General features: G+C 36.8%; 1 protein-coding gene and 1 pseudogene across 5 annotated transcripts in view; one reads left to right on the top strand and one right to left on the bottom strand.

Moving 5' to 3' along the window:
• The window catches only part of ERBB4 (erb-b2 receptor tyrosine kinase 4), a 1220557-nt gene that overhangs the window by 390949 nt on the left and 812516 nt on the right, over positions 1–17092 (top strand). The window lies entirely within an intron of this gene.
• LOC144576772 (eukaryotic translation initiation factor 4E transporter pseudogene) lies at positions 2685–3386 on the bottom strand (annotated as a pseudogene).

Here is a 17092-nt window from a genome sequence, read left to right as displayed (position 1 = left end):
AGTGTTGCTTTGGTTATTATAAAATTGTTTACCTGAATTTCAAAAGTATTAATTTTTTAATTCATAAGATTAGAAGGTAAATCACATTGCAGTTTACCCTAACATTTTATTGTGAATGTTACTACACAGAATATATTATTATATTCTGTGTATAAGAAAAGGAGCACATTTGACAGAATATATTATTTAGCTGAAACCATTAATTTTATTATACCTGTGTTATCATATTTCTACCCATTATTGCCCTCTATCCACTATTCTGTTTCATTTTTTGTATATCAACAAATGAATTACAGAAATCAGAAATGCAGAAATACATTAGCATGCATACTACTCAACATGGCAAACCCCATCTCTACTAAAAATACAAAAATTAGCTGCGTGTGGTGGCACGTTCCTGTAATCCCAGCCACCTGGGAGGCTGAGGGAACAGAATTGCTTGAACCCAGGAGGCAGAGTTTGCAGTGAGCTGAGATTGCTGTACTGCACTCCAGCCTGAGTGACAGAGTGAGACTTTGTATCACAAAAAAGAAAATAATAAAGTTCAGTATCTGATTATAGCATTTTCATTTGATATAAAATGTATATATAATTTATTATACAAATCTTAAGTGCATATTCACTGTTTTATCAAATACTTGTAATTGAGTAATGCAAATCCCTATCAAGATACAGATATCACTATCATCCACAAAGTTCCCACATAACTCTTACCAGTGTATTTCTCCCTCACTTCCCGATGTAAACACCAGTTTGATTTTTTTGGACTAACATTAATTTTACCTGTTCTAGAATTTTATTTGAATTCAAATAATACACTGTATACTTTTGTAGAAGATTGTTTCTTTTTCTTTCTTTCTTTCCTTTTTTTTTTGAGACAGTCTTGCACTGTCTCCCAGGCTGGGTGCAGTGGCACAATCTCAGTTTACTGCAACCTACTGCCTCCCAGGTTCAAGCTAGTCTCCTACCTTAGCCTCCTGAGTAGCTGGGACTACAGGTGCATGCCACCAAGTCCAGCTAATTTTTGTATTTTTAGTAGAGATGGGGTTTTACCATACTGGCCAGGCTGGTCTCTAATTCCTGACCTCCTGATCCACCTCCCTCAGCCTCCCAAAGTGCTGGATTACAGGCATGAGCCACTGTGCCTGGCCAAGAGTTTTTTAAGGAAAATGTTTTTGAGGTTTATGTTGATGCATGTATGAGTAATTTGCTCCTTTTCATTGATAAGTAATATTTCATTACATGAATTACTATAGTTTATTTGTTAATTGTCCCTTTGATTTATACCGAGGCTGTTATATATAATGTGCTATCAGTATTGTTGCAAATATCTTTTGCGTACATAGGTTTAACATTCTTGAGTAAATACCTAGAAGTAGAATTGCTGGGTTACAGAATAGATGTAGTATTTGGTTTTATGTGAAATTACTAGACGATTTTTTCCCAAAGTAATTGACACATTTTATATTCCCACAATATATAAGAGTGCTAGTTGCTCTGGATTTTCATCAACATTTGCTATTTATTGTCATTTATGAACTGATGAGAAATGGAAGCAAAGATTAATAAGGAATTTTTAGATCATATGTGCTACTATAAAAATTAGTCCCAACTCATAGGGGAATTTTTTTTATCACAAAATACCACTTCTTACCAAATGTTAAAGTTTAGTAGTGGATTTGTTCATGTGTTTTTGAATTCCTATACTATTTGTGGTCATATAACTCGAAGGACTAGTGTATTGCCAGATGGCTAATAATAAGCACTTTCTTTATAATTTCATTCAAAATTTACTTTAAATATAAGACGTCTTTTCCTTATCTAAAAGATAGTTGATAAAAAAGGAATAGAAGATGATCCTTCAAGAACTGTACATTTTTACCAATATGAAGGTTTTGAGATAGAAATGCTTGATTTAAGACACAAACTCCTAATACAAAAGATTTTAGAGTTTAGCATAAAACTTTTCCTCCTCTTTCATATTAATCATTATATTTGCATCAAGCTATGGGAGAAAAGGAGGTATTTTGAATATGAAGGAATTGTCCCGATGATATCATTTCATAAGGTAGCTACTCATGTCTAGAGGCAAAGATAATTGAAAATTTAGGCAGATGGGTATGATAATAATTTCTGGTAAAGTTAATTATGTTAGTATGGGGACACTTCATAGTGAAGTATTAATAAAGGAAATTACATAGAAACTTCCTTTGTACTCGTGAATATTAAATATGAGGATAGATGAGTGAAACAGACTGTATAGATATATTTCGATGTGATCTCAGTTGTGTGGCTGATGAAGATTAAAGACTTTTTGACTTATTATTATTGTTTGTGTTCCTATTCTAAGCAGTCTTCCTTGTTTTAATACTGAACCTCTAGCAGTATAAGCTTGTGGATATGACATATTTATGAATATTTATGGAATATTAAACATATTACTTTTTAGTAATGCACGTTTTCCTTTTTAATTTTATTTGACTCTCGACTTCATTAGCATTTGCAGTGCTTCTCTGACAATTTGTTACCTGTCTTTTAAAGTTTCTACTTTCAAATATGAACACAGTCATAATGGCTTCTGAAATCAAGTGCTTCCCTTCCTTTCCCTTCCCTAACCTACCCTTAGTAAGGGCTACATTTGTGTAGATATCTCATAAAAGTCAAAGTTATAAGTTAAGAAGAGGTCATCTGACGAGTCTCACAGGGGAGCTGCTGCTCTGGCTGGGGCGATGCTCCAGCTGGGAGTGCATGTGGGGCAGGCCTGACCAGCTGGGCACGTTCTGAGGGGCTGTTTTAACACTGGCAGCTGCTACCTGGGAACCAGAGCCTGGAGGATGCAAAACTGAGTGCTGTAGCTGCTGTTGCATCATTGCCAGATGCAGAGGTGTTCCAGGACAAGGGTTTAAGAGAGGGTGACTAGCAGCAGGTAAAGGGTAAAAGGGCTGACCTAGGATAGGGCCAGACATTCCCTGTAAATGAGTCAAGTCCATCCCAGGAGGAAGCATACCAGCTTGGAGCAAGTTTGGAAGATACTGTGGATGTACTTCCTGTGCCAGCATCCTCTGTACCAATCCTGGGTGAAGCTGGTGAGCAGGCCGAACCATAGGGACATGGAGGACAAGGGGAACTTGGCGGACAGGGCAGAGAAAAGGTGTTGCAGGAACTGGGGATGCCAAGGTGGGCGTTTTTCTTCCAGCTGCTTTAGGTTGATAATGCGTGGGACTCGCCAAATGGTTTGGCTCAGATGTGCTATGAGAACCCCTGCCCTCCATGCCCACCAAAGTTATTGGTGTAGATGAATTGGAATGCCAACAGTGAGCAGGGCAGGCAGACTCAACTAAGCCCAGACCTGTGGTGGCACTCTGGGCAGGACTCTGCTTCCTCATCTCGGGTTGGTTTATGGGCTTTTACTTTGGAGCACTCTGTGTGAAGCTGCTTGAGGGAACCCATGCACCTGGTGTGATCCACATTATGATGGAAGGATCTTAACCAGACCAGTGGAGTGTACATTGTCTGTATACAGGATTCACAATGTTGTCAATCCTAGAAATGGTCTTTCTTTTGTAATATATGTGAATTAAGTGTTGGTGTCCTCACCGAGAGGTGGCACCTAACGGTTCTGAAGAAATAAATGTATAGACCCTTATGTACAGACCTGTGTATAAACAACTTTTGTATATACATATAGGATAGCTTTTTTTTTTTTTTTTTTTTTTTTTTTTTGAGACGGAGTTTCGCTCTTGTTACCCAGGCTGGAGTGCAATGGTGCGATCTCGGCTCACCGCAACCTCCGCCTCCTGGGTTCAGGCAATTCTCCTGCCTCAGCCTCCTGAGTAGCTGGGATTACAGGCACGCGCCACCATGCCCAGCTAATTTTTTGTATTTTTAGTAGAGACGGGGTTTCACCATGTTGACCAGGATGGTCTCGATCTCCCGACCTCGTGATCCGCCCGCCTCGGCCTCCCAAAGTGCTGGGATTACAGGCTTGAGCCACCGCGCCCGGCCCAGCTTTTTTGAATGTATACAGCTGTACATAAAAGTAGCCGATATTAGTTAAGCCCATGTCAACAGTTTGGATTTTTTTCACTTATACATTTGGGATTTTCTTTTGGTTGATTAAAATTGCATATGCTAAGTGTGTGTACGAAGCGAAGAAAAAAAAAAGAGGTCATCAGATGTCAGAGGGCCTTTGGAAAGGAAATAGCCAGCCAAGTAACTTGATTAATAGAATTCATGAAGAGTTAAAATCTCTGTAAAGGGAATAGCCCTAAGACCTAGACCCATGGATTTTCAGTAGAATTTAGCACTGGATGTCCATCTCTCTTATTCTTAGAGGAACATACACAATACTAAAGTGTTACCACACTGTGATTATGTCATAAAAATGTAGATGTAGAGAACAGTGGAACATAGGAAATAGTTATTTTTCAGGATTTTCATTCACACTCATATGCATTTATAAGACATTTTGTGTGTGTGATACAGATTTTATAAAAAGGTTTTATTTGACTACGGAGGACTTGGTGGATAGAGTTCACACTCTTTACCAGGAAATAAGAAAAGTGAGTACGGGAGAGGGACAATTATGAGCCACTTCATTATAAATAAATAATAAACAATTTTTATTTTTAAATAGGCATTGGCCACCTTCTGAGTTTACAGCTATCATACAGGCTCCTGCAAGCCAGGGACAAGCCGGAAGTGTCCAACTCAGGGTTCCTTATGCTTACTGTGACACGAATTGGTTCTTGTCTTACCTGCATTCGTTGAATCCAGAGTTCATATGAAATATTCACCCTGCTGAGGAAAGGATTATGCTAAAATCAAGAATAGGGGTTTAGCTAGAAAATAGGGTGACTAATGACAACAGGAGAAACTGACTAGTGTCAAGACAACACATTTGGGCTTGCCATCGATTTCTCTTGAGAAACCTGTTGTAAAGGAAGGAGTCTGAGTTAAGATTTTGGATATAGAGTAACCCTAAAAATAATGTTTTTCCTTTTCTAATATTGTGTAAATTTTCCATTAGTCAGTTTTGTAGAGTAATTAAGAAAAGTATGTTAGCATTTATCACATTTTTAATGGTAAGTTTGGCTCAGAGTATGTAAGATCCTTGAATATGGATGTATGTAGCATTTCAGAACAGTGTTAGCAATTGCTGGATTGGAAAATAGTACTAGTGGAATGATTTTAATTTCATCTACTGATTTAAACTGGTCACCTTGCTTTCTTCAAGCAGTGTGATCTTTTCTTTAATTGTGCAGGCTTTCATTAATGCACTGGTGAGGATGATAGAAAACAATTTATTTATGTAATTGCAACTAGCCTGTCATACCCAACTTGGGAAAGCAGCAACTGCCACAGCATGAGGTCCACATTATGCAACTCAGGCTGGCAATTAGATGAGTTCCTTTTCGTTGAAAATATATGAACTTCTAATTCTTTTAAATGTATAAGTAATACATATGTAAATCTCTATTATACAAATGTAAAATCTGTTTTAGTCAGAAGTAAATCCATAGTAGCAATTTAGTTGTCCATCATAGACATTGAGAAAAGTGTAGGCATCAAGAATAAGGAAATTCTTGAAAGATAACAAAGTCATGGAATAATATATGATTCTGGCTTGTATTAGCTCTCTGTTTCTATCCAAAAAAAAATCACATGAAGGTTTAACACCTTAAATCAGCAAACACTTACGATTTTATAGTTTCTGAGGATCAGAATCTGCAAGTGGCTCAGCAAAGTGTTTCTAAGTCCATGTGTCTGTGGAATAAATACTTAATTTTCTCAGTGATTGACTTTTACTCTTTTATAAACTTTCCAAGATTAAAAAAACCTTCCGAGGTGAATTCTTCTTACCTGCCTACTCAAAAATAGTATATTGACCACATTTCAATGATTCACTCATCATGTAGACTCTTTATTAAAAGCATTATTTAATGATCAGTGATATCCTACTGATATCTAGTTTTCTCCTATATTAATAATCTCATTCCACTCTGTATGCCACAATATTGTATCTATTTTTTACATATCTTGTTCTCTCTTGCATTCTTAGCATTTTGACAGGCACTTCTTATTCTTGTCATATCATCATTTCTAAGCATATCCTGTCTCAAAACACACATCCATAATCTCATATTGACGAATATTTAATGAGCCTCTCCTGAATTGTGGACTTAGGCTAGCTCATAGTGGATACAAAAGTGAATTGTACATTGTCTCTCTGTTTAGAGAATTCACTTTCTGTTTATTAGGGATGTGGGTGGCCCTGAGAAACACAATTACTTAATAAAGTCATATATAATATATTACAAAGTATAATGAGGCCCAAAAAGATTATCTTATTGAAATCGTCAGAGATATCTCTTCAGAGTAGAAGATATAAGATATTGAAATTAAAACATGGATAGATAGGGACTTTTTAGGCAGATGAGAAGGGGTAGGAAATTCTTGGCAAAGGTAGTAAAATGTGCAGTTCATAGAGGTCTTACAACAATATGGTTCCTTTTCAGTATTTCCAGCATAATGTGCTTGAGGTTTGGGGATTAGGAAGCAATGGGGTCAATTGATAAGCTTTATAAACAAGGCTCTTATTCCAAACTTACTAAAGCATAGTTTTAGTCTATAATGAGATTTTAGTCTATGACATCTAATAAGGTATTAGATATAGAATTAATTTTCTTACTAGTTTTAATACAGCCCACTCTTTTTTTCCTTTGAACAGTAATGTGATCAAAGTTTACGATATCTAAAAATGATTTTAATATAAGTAAATAAAAAATATTTTTGAAAAGAACTATCCTGGATTTAATTTCAGATTAAGTACATTAACTGTGTTGTAGTGACACAAATCCTTCTGGTTAATTCAGCAACAAACATGCGAATACAATCTCATCTAATAAATACAATAAAAAAGATACATATTGAATACTACACAAACACTCAGAGAGGCCATCTCACTCCACTTGGAGGTGCCAGTGATAACATCCCACCAGAGATATCAGCTGAGGTTTGTCATGCAAATAGATCATTCTAGTCAGAGGGAAATCATGTGCCATGGCCCAGAAATGCTTGGGAAAAAAGTCAAAGTCTACAGTGTGACGGGGGAGTGCTAACGCTAGAAATTTAAGCCAGATCCTGAAGGGCCGATATGCCATTTTAAGAAGTATGGTGTGTAGTCTAAGAGCTGTGGAATCCCATAGACATATTTTTGCAAGAGAATGACATCAAGACATGAATTTAAAAAATTATTTTGGCCAGTTGTGGTGGCTCACGCCTATACTCCCAGTACTCTGGGAGGCCGGGGTGGGCAGATTACTTGAGGTCAGGAGTTCAAGACCAGCCTGACCAAGGTGAAGAAACATTGTCTCTACTAAAAATACAAAAATTAGCCAGGCGTGGTGGTGGGCGCCCATAATCCCAGCTACCCAGGAGTCTGAGACAGGAGAATTGCTTGAACCCGGGAGGCAGAGGTTACAGTGAGCCAAGATCACGCCAGGGCAACAAAAGTGAGACTCTAGCCTGGGCAACAAAAGTGAGACTCTATCTCAAAAAATTATTTTTATGAACGTATGGAGAAAAGTTTGGAGACCAACAGGATTAAAGCACAGGAGACCAGTTAGGAGTCCATTCCTATAATTCTAGCTAAAATAATGATGCTCTGAACCAACCTAGTAGCAGTGGGCTAAGGGAAGTGAATTCCTTTCAGGGATGTCAGGGAAATAGAAGCAACAGGACTTAGTGATCTGTTTGATGAAGGAGAGAAAGGACGCCAGTGTTTTTCTGTCTTGGACAACTGATTGGATGGAGATTGCATACACTAAGCTAAGGTATTAGAAGATAGGCAAGTTTGAAAGAAAAATACCCTTTAGCAAAAAAGTGACAAAATACAAAAACTCACATTTGCTCACTTTTACCAAAAACGACAAAAATCCACAAATGCTGTTTTCACAGTTCAGTGAACTGCACAATCAACAATGATTTTTCCTTGGTCTTATGTCGAAGATCATATTCTAGTTTAAAATATTTGAATACCGAATACAATTATAGGCTTGGTTGGGTATGCGTGCTTCCCCACCTCGGGCTGACAGTTTTTGATGTCTGTGCTGACTGATGCAATTTGGCAGGATGGACCGAATTATTTTCCTATCCACCACTTCTATTTATACAGAAATTACACTTGACTGCAGTGACACTAATCATGGCAGAACTGATCAAATTCAGCTCCCCTGCTGATGAACTCGGCCAATAAGCCATTCATGACTGACAGGTGTTTCTGTTCCTGCTTTCCTTTCCTTTTTTTCCCCACTTTTAAACACATTGGAATTTCATAAGCCACTTTCCTTTATGCTCCCATACATATGTCCGTTCAGAGGAAATGCCAGGGAGGATTTGTTTGATTCAGAGACACAGCTTTCTTGGAGCTCTTTCTACTCTTTCCTTCTCCCTCTGAATAAATACAAGACCCAGGATTGCTGAGACAGGAGTACTGGAATTGGTGTGTGTCACAGACCCTTATGCTAGTCAGGGGATGTTTATGGGCCCCATTGAGAAACATTTTTAAAAATACATCAAATAAGATGCATAAATTACAAAGAAAACCAGTTACATTGAAACATATTTGTTGAAATATTAATTGTTTTTCTAATATAGTAATGTATGTGTTCATTTTATAATTAAAACCTCTGGCAGAAAATTTAATAACTAACAATTTCAAAGTAGTCATCAATGTCAATAATATTTTGCAATATTTACAACTATAAGATAGGAAAATATATCTGATATTTATTGATGACACACAGATATCTAAAACTACTCTGATTCGTTGGCTACATTCATAACTGATGAGAATGCTAAATTTCAACTAGAGTTCAGTGAAAATGAAGGTGTATGTTTTTCCCGTCTCAAGCTCATGGACCCCTGTATTCTGTGGTTGCCAGTTTAAGAACCTCTTGCTTTTGGGTTTTAGAATACACAAGAATTATTTGGAGAACTTGTTAAAATGCAGAATTATAGGCTCACCCCTGCCTCTGCCCCAGGAGATGCTGACTCAGAAGGTCTGGGGTTGATCCCAAAAATATACATTTTAAACATATACCCAAAACGTGATTCTCACAAATCCTGTTCCAGAATCATCTTTTGAGAAATAAAAACTTAGCATATAGAGTAAGATTTGCAAAGACATTGGGGTGGAATGTGACTATTAGTCCATTATCCTTGTGTCAACATTCCAACTTTTGAACCTTTTCTATAATTATTTAAATATATAAATTATACATAGAGTATTTAAAATGTGCATAGAATATTATATGTGGGTAAATATAATATGAATTATTAGTTGCATCAACATTTTTCTCTGAAAGACACGCTTTTTTCTTGAGACAAGCTTTAAAACATTTGACAAAATATTACTAAAGCGTAGCAAGTGGTAATAATCATAAATGCAATGCAGTGTAGTCCTGTGACATTGAAATCATTTCAGTAATTTTACAGTACATTTGAATTGCGGCACCATTCATCCTCTGAGTTTCCATTAACTTTGCTTAAAATCTCTCTGTCCACAAAGAAGCACAAGTGTCAAGTTTCTCCTTCATGCTCAGAGACCTGGCTTGAATCACAAGTCTGCAGAAGATAATTGTTATTAATTAAAACATTCCTATCAGGCTGTGTTGTGTTTCAGTGCATATTGAACAGGTTCATAACCTCTGCTGTCTCCATTATTGGAAAAGAAAAATAAGAGAGTACTGTTCTTTAACTCTCCCCAGCTCTCCTGGGGTTTCCCTGATGTCATTGAACAGCATTTTTGATTGGTTGATACCTTTTAAAAAAAGAAGCAAAGACACAATATTATAACACATTGCAGAGCAGGGCTCATTATTGTCAAATTAGATTCACTGACCTTCACTGCCACTTACTGGGAAGAGACAGGCAGCATATCAAGGACGGTTTCCAGTGAGTAAATCCACACTAAATGCCACTCAATAGTAACTAGCCTAGACATGTCTTTGTGCTATTTTAACATGTCAGTTTTTCAACTCCTAGCATATTAAATACTGTGATGCATAGATTCAAATGAGTAATATTCACAGAAAACTATGTGCATGTTTTGATTTATGAAATAAATTTTATTCCAAAGGACATCTCCCCAGTGTGTGTGTACACAAGTGCATGTGCGTATGCACACACACACACCCCACTTGTAGGTAAAATACGCAGTTTTCCTAATTTATAGAAAAACCAATAATTTTCTTGTATATTAAGGGATGGCTAGCATGGTCAAAGATTTTGTTTAGCTTAAAATATGTATATATCCCTTAAGCCATGTGAATCATTCTCTTCCTTTTCTGTACACAAGTTATTTCCCTCTTAACTCAGTGTAATGGCAGAGAAGAGAAATCTTAGTAGAATTACCATTGCTGAAGGAATTCATTCATTCACCCATCAATATTTTTCTGGGCCTAATAAATGTCAGTAATGGTTTTAGAAATAATATCCTAAAAAGATTCCTTTCTAGCTATTGTGTAGGGTAAGGCGCATATAGTAGGTATTGTTAGTTGTTTAAAGCAATAGGTCACTGATAATTCTTGAATATCAAATGACGGTGTTTTAAAGTGAACCATTTTCCATATGTGCTTAATCTCTTGCTATGAGGTTAATAGTTACAGTTTCATAATCTGCCTTTTTTTAAAAACTGGGATGGAATAGCATTTTTACTGGGATAGAATAGTCTGTGAAGTTTCATGTATAATATTCACACATTCTGATTTCTATACGATGTTAGATGGAAACTTCGCTGGAACTAGACTGTGCCACAGAATATATGGTAGAAGGACATAAGAGCTCTGTGTCACATGGTTGTAGCATATTCATGTGTGAAGTGGTGCAAAAGTTATTGTGGTTTTTGCCATCACTTTTAGTGGTAAAAACCGCAAATTACTTTTGTACTAAACTAATGGTTGAATTTAAGAGGAGTAAAACAGAACGATATGCTATGTTGGTTATAACACACTGTATTTTCCTGTTTATGGGTTTATTGTGCTCTATCTCAGAATGTGTCTAAGTATCCTACTTATATACATAGCACTGCATATGTTCTGTGTTTCAAAGAACACGGAATTTGTTAAAAGTCAGTAAGTAGCCACTAAAGGATGTTTCTGGGCATTCTGTTTGGCAGGCTTGCAAGAGTAGAGGCCTTTGTCTTATTCTCAGTCTTGTGTTTTACTAACTTTGGGAAACAAGTCTGTTACCTTTAGGCAGAAGGACTTCTGGCCATGAAAAGCCAATATGGGTTAAAGTACGGAGAACCTGGATGAGACAAAATTGGTATTTTGCCAGGATTCATTTTTTGAAATGGGAATAGTTTTAGAGAAGACATAAATGAAGATGAAGATTAAAATTTTTAGTAGGCTCTTCAATCAGTTAACATGTTCCACTGTAATGCTGCTTAACAAACAATCCCAAAATTCAGTAGCTTGAGACAAGGATTTTATTCTTTGTCATATGTCTCTAGATTGGCTAATCCAGTTAGGGCAAGTTGCTGGTTTCCCTTCAGTGTTTCTTACCTTTGTTGGGATCTGTTCCCGTGAGATTAGCAGCGGTAAAATGTGGGAACTGTGGAATATGGGATGCCTCTTAATGCCTAGGCATGGAACTACACACTCATACTTCTGTGTATATTCTGCTGACCAAATCATGTCACCACAAGGCCAAACTCAGTGTCAGTTGGGTGGGGTAATACACTTTACCTTCAGAGAGGGGAAGTGGAGTCACATGAAGAATGACATGAATGGGGGTGTGCAGGAGAAAACTGGGAACAAAAATGCAATCCACAATAGTTAATAACCTTATTTGGTAGGACAGGAATCATCCAGGATTTGGGGGTGGAAAATACAGAATATATCTAGTTGAGCTGTAGTTTACTTATTCTCTCCTAGAGAGCAGAGTGACTGTAAAAGCTTTCAGGATTGGATGCAGGAAGGTTGGGGACTACAAAAACTACTTTTGTTGTAGAGTTTCTTTGGACTTTAGCACCTAAGGAAAGAAGCTAAGGTTCTGAAGATCAGTTTTAGGATCTTGGGATCCTCATTTTAATGTTCACTCTTGATAGCGGACTTTCAAATTAATTGAAGCATAAATAAACTTGCTAGTGACCTATATAGTTCTTATTACTGGCAGTATATAAAGCTGTCAAATATAGCTTATGTTAAGATGTTTCAGGGGTGGAGAAAAACAATTTAAAAATTTTGGTTTTGGGGGGATGTTAATAAGAAACTTTCTTATATTAGATGGAAATTCAGTCATTGCGAGCATTCTACTAAAAAGTTTACCTATTGCAGAGTTCGCTGTTTTCTGGAGTTCGTACTGTGGTAGAGACTACAAACTTCATCAGCTTATGCCTGGTTTATTTTCACAAAGTGGTGGAATGTGTTGAAGCATGCCATTGTATCTCATCTTTAAAAATCAATTTTTGCTTTTCTTCACACCTCGTACTTCCTCCTACAAACTCTGACTTGCCATGGCAGGTAACTCTGACTTTGATTACACACACACACACACACACACACTCACACACACACGTTTCATGTGGAATTTGGACAATGGTAAACATTATATCAGGTTTAAAATATATTCTTAGAAATAATTTTCTTTGCAACTAAGCAAATATAGTTATTCATACTATGAGTCATACTATAACATTTATTATACTCTATGGAACTTGATAACTATAACAACTGACTTAAAAAAAATATGTTTCTGTTTTTCTAAAAATATTTTGACCATCAGCTGAGATCTGAAAGTGAGTAAGAAGTTAGTTTAATGAATAAAGGGTAGAATTAATGTACCAGCAGAGGTAGAGCATGTATAACAGCCTTAAAGTGAGAGAAACTGAGAGGGGTTCAGAATGGCTGAAGTGAAGAGTCCTTAGTGGGTAAGGTTGAATCTAGGGTTACACAAGTAGTAAAGTTGGCAGGTAAAAGAGAGGCCAGATGATGAATGTCTGACTTTTAAGGCTTTCCTTATAGGAACTCAGGAAAACTACTGACAGATTTTAAGTTTTTGGTTCTACATAATCAGATTTGGGTTTTTAAAAAAAATCACATGGCATGGCTCATGCCAGTAATCCAACAATTTAGTAGGCTGAGGCGGGAGGATCAGTTGAGGCCAGGAGCCCGAGACCACCCTAGGCAACATAGCAAGACTCCATCTCTACAAAAAGACATAAATACTAGCAGGGCATTATAGCCTGGGCCTGGAATCCCAGCTACTTGAGAGGCTGAGTTGGGAGGATAACTTGAGCCTAGGAGGTTGAGGCTGCAGTGAGCCCTGATCGTGCTGCCTCAATCCAGCCTGGGTGACAGAGTGAGATGCTGTCTCAAAAAACAAACAAAAAGAAATCACATGGCAGTATGTGAAATAGTTTGAATGAATTGTTTAGATGAGTGTCACAGAAATCCAGACAAAAATTGACAGTAGAGTAGTGACACTGGGGCTTCAGAGAAATGAAGAGATAAGAGCTATTTTAGATATGAAATCACAGTGACTTGAGGATGGATTTTCTGTGAGGCAAGGGAAAGTGATGAGTAGAAAATAACTCAGTGTTCTGCCTGGAGTAGCTAAGTGCTATTGATGGTCATTCTCTGAATGAGGAAGCACAAGTAGAGAAGCTCATTCTGGGCAAAGGATGAGTTTAAATTTAAACCTGTTGAATTTTAAGAGCCTTTAAATTTATAAATGAAGATATTGCATAGGCAGTTAGATATATGGGTGAAAAGCTCAGAAACAATGATGTGGGCTGAACATAAAAATATGGGGATCATCTATATGAAGAAAGTAATGAAAGTAACTGGAATGTCCAGGGAAAAATCTTGGAGAAATGGGACTAAGTTCTACAAGCAAATATTTCAATGGCAGACTACTTTAGGGTCACTTGCAAAGAAGTCTAGAAGGAAAGTCCAAAGAGAAAAAGGAAAACGAGAGTCAACAAATGAGTGCAGTAGAAAATAATACCTTCTGCAAACCTGATTATTGATAGCTAATATTCATTAGAGCCCTGGGATGTGGTAGACGTTAAATATGCCCAACTACCTGGGGATGTGGTAGACGTTAAATATGCCAACTACTTTATGTTGAATATTTTATTTAATTATCACAGTAATTCTGGAAGGCATTATTAGTTACTCCCTCTTATAAAGGAAATGGAATAGGAGTAAAGTAATTTGCCAAAGATCACAAAAGTAATAGATGATGGAGCCAGATTTGACCACAGGAACTCTGATTCTAGAGCCAGAACTCTTAACTATGTTTTATGAAAACTGAGAATTCTAAACAGAACTGAATATTTAAAAAACAATACATTTTTATGATCTATTAAATATGCTTATCTGTAAAAGAAAATCTTTGTGATGAAGTAAAACTCATGCTACAAAATATTTAGTAAAATATAATCCCAATTAGATATAATTGAATGAAATGGCCAATGTTGCCTAGAATAAGAGTGGAACTTGGGACTTGCAAAACTAGTAATATTCTTACAAAATGTTATTGTGGTAATTTTGGATGTAATTATGGGCCAATTTTTTTTTTTTTTTTTTTTTTTTTTAGCTGGAGTACAGTGGTGCAATCTCAGCTCACTGCAACCTCTGCCTCCCAGGTTCAAATAATTCTCATGCCTCAGTCTTTTGAGAAGCTGGGATTACAGGCACAAGCCATGATGGATGGCTAATTTTTGTGTTTTTAGTGGAGACAGGGTTTCACCTTGTTGACCAGGCTGGTCTCAAACTCCTGACCTCAAGTGAACTGCCTCGGCCTCCAAATGTCCTGGGATTACAGGCATGAACCACCACACCCAGCCATAGACCATTCTTGTTTGTAGTTTTTTGTATTTCCAGAATTTTCTAAAATTTATATTTATTATTTTTATAATTTAAAATTTAAATAGAATTTTTAAATTCCCACTCAAATCCTAAGAGAGTTAAATGAGGTTCTACATATGGAGTGCATGTCAAGGTATTTTATACCTATTAGATGACAAATACAGCACCATTGATGGTTTGATATAACGTTGTCACATTATATACTTTAAAAATGAATAAAAGTAACTCCAAAAACATGTGAAAGCTGAACACAAAGCACTTACATATTGCTATATGCCCATGATATATATATTAAACCCCTATACTGTATATATTAATTAAATATATATTTAATTCTACAGCTAAAATGCTTAATCAAGAGATTAGAACACATTTGTTAAACAATACTATCACATTTCATACTCTTAATCCTTGAATTTTTTTTTAGTGAGAATAGATACAGACAGATGCATTTATTTTAGCAAATTAAAAAGCTTAATTATGTTAAATAAAATATTCCATTTTCACTCACATTTAATAGATGAAATATTGATTGTATTTAACATAGACTTGATTGCAGTAACCTTTTACAAGGTGGGTACCAAGTTATGAAACCAGTATTTCTGTTGGAGGAGGTTAGGGTTATAGCCGGTATTACTGTCATTAGTTTTTAAGTGGCAGAGGCAAACATTCTTCCTGAGAAACCTGCTATGAAGGCTAAGCATGCATGAACAGAGTTGGTGCCATAATCAAATAAAACTTACATTGAAGGTTATCTCACATGAACTTAATGATATACATAATTGTTAGTCTACTGCATGATAATTAGGCATGAAGTAAGCAGTTCTTGTAAATGATAGTAATTTGTAGGAATTTTGCACAGCCAAACCAAGCACAAGAAGAATGAGTCTGGCAAAATAATGGATAATCTCAAAAGGTGAGAGTCTAAAATTGAGCATGTGTTCCTCAGCACACTGTTTCTAAATCCACTGGCTTCTTAAAATTACCTCATCTTGTAGGGGAGGGAGTAAGGCAAAGTAGCATTGAGGGAAAAAAGAGTCTAGAAGAGGAGAACATTAATGTTATTAATTGTTATAGGTCAAATTGTGTGCCTGTAAAAGATATCCTGAAGTTCTAACCCCTAGTATCGTAGACCATAACCTTATTTGGAAATACATTGTTGTACATGTAATTAGAGAAAATGACATCATACTGAAGTAGGTAGATTCCTAATCCAATATGACTGGTGTCATTATAGGAAGAGAGTCATGTGAAGACAAAGATGCAGGGAGAACACCATGTGCAGATGGAAGTAGAAAGTGGAGTTATCTTGCCACAAGCCAAAGAATGCCTGGGGCTGAGAGAAACTGGGAGAGGCAAAGAAAGATCCTCCCTTAGAGGCTTCAGAGGCAGTATGGTCTCCAGCTCCTTTTCTTTCTTTCTTTTTTAAATTGTACTTTAGTTTCTGGGATACATGTGCAGATTATGCAGGACTGTTGCATAGGTACATACATGGCAAGATGGTTTGCTGCCTTCATCACCCATCACCTATATCTGGTATTTCTCTCCTTATTATACCTCTGCACACTCACCATCCCTGCTGTCCCTCCCCTAGGCCCCCCCACCAACTGACTTCAGTATGTGTTGCTCCCCTCCCTGTGTCCATGTATTCTAATTGTTTAACACCCACCTATGAGTGATAACATGCGGTGTTTGGTTTTCTGTTCTTGTGTCCGTTTGCTGAGAATGATGGTTTCCAGATTCATCCATGTCCCTTTGAAGGACACGAACTCATCATTTTTATGGCTGCATAGTATTCCATGGTGTAGATGTGCCACATTTTCTTTTACCAGTCTATTGATGATGGACATTTGGGTTGGTTCCAGGTCTTTGCTATTGTAAACAGTGCCGCAATGAACATACGTATGCATGTGTCTTTATAATAAAAACATTTATTATTCTTTGGGTGTATACCCAGTAATGGGATTGCTGGGTCAAATGGAATTTCTATTTCTAGTTCCTTAAGGAAGCACCACACTGTCTTCCACAATGGTTGAACTAATTTGCACTCCCACCAACAATGTAAAAGTGTTCCTATTTCTCCACATCCTCTCCAGCATCTGTTGTCTCCAGATTTTTTAATGATCGCCATTCTAACTGGTGTGAGATGGTATTTCAATATGGTTTTGATTTGCATTTCTCTAATGACCAGTGATGATGAGCATTTTCTCATA

This window comes from Callithrix jacchus, chromosome 6 (assembly GCF_049354715.1).
Source record: "Callithrix jacchus isolate 240 chromosome 6, calJac240_pri, whole genome shotgun sequence".
Lineage (NCBI taxonomy): Eukaryota > Metazoa > Chordata > Mammalia > Primates > Cebidae > Callithrix > Callithrix jacchus.
The sequence above is the reverse complement of the archived record's forward strand: the minus strand, read 5'-3'. Positions and strand labels throughout refer to the sequence as shown.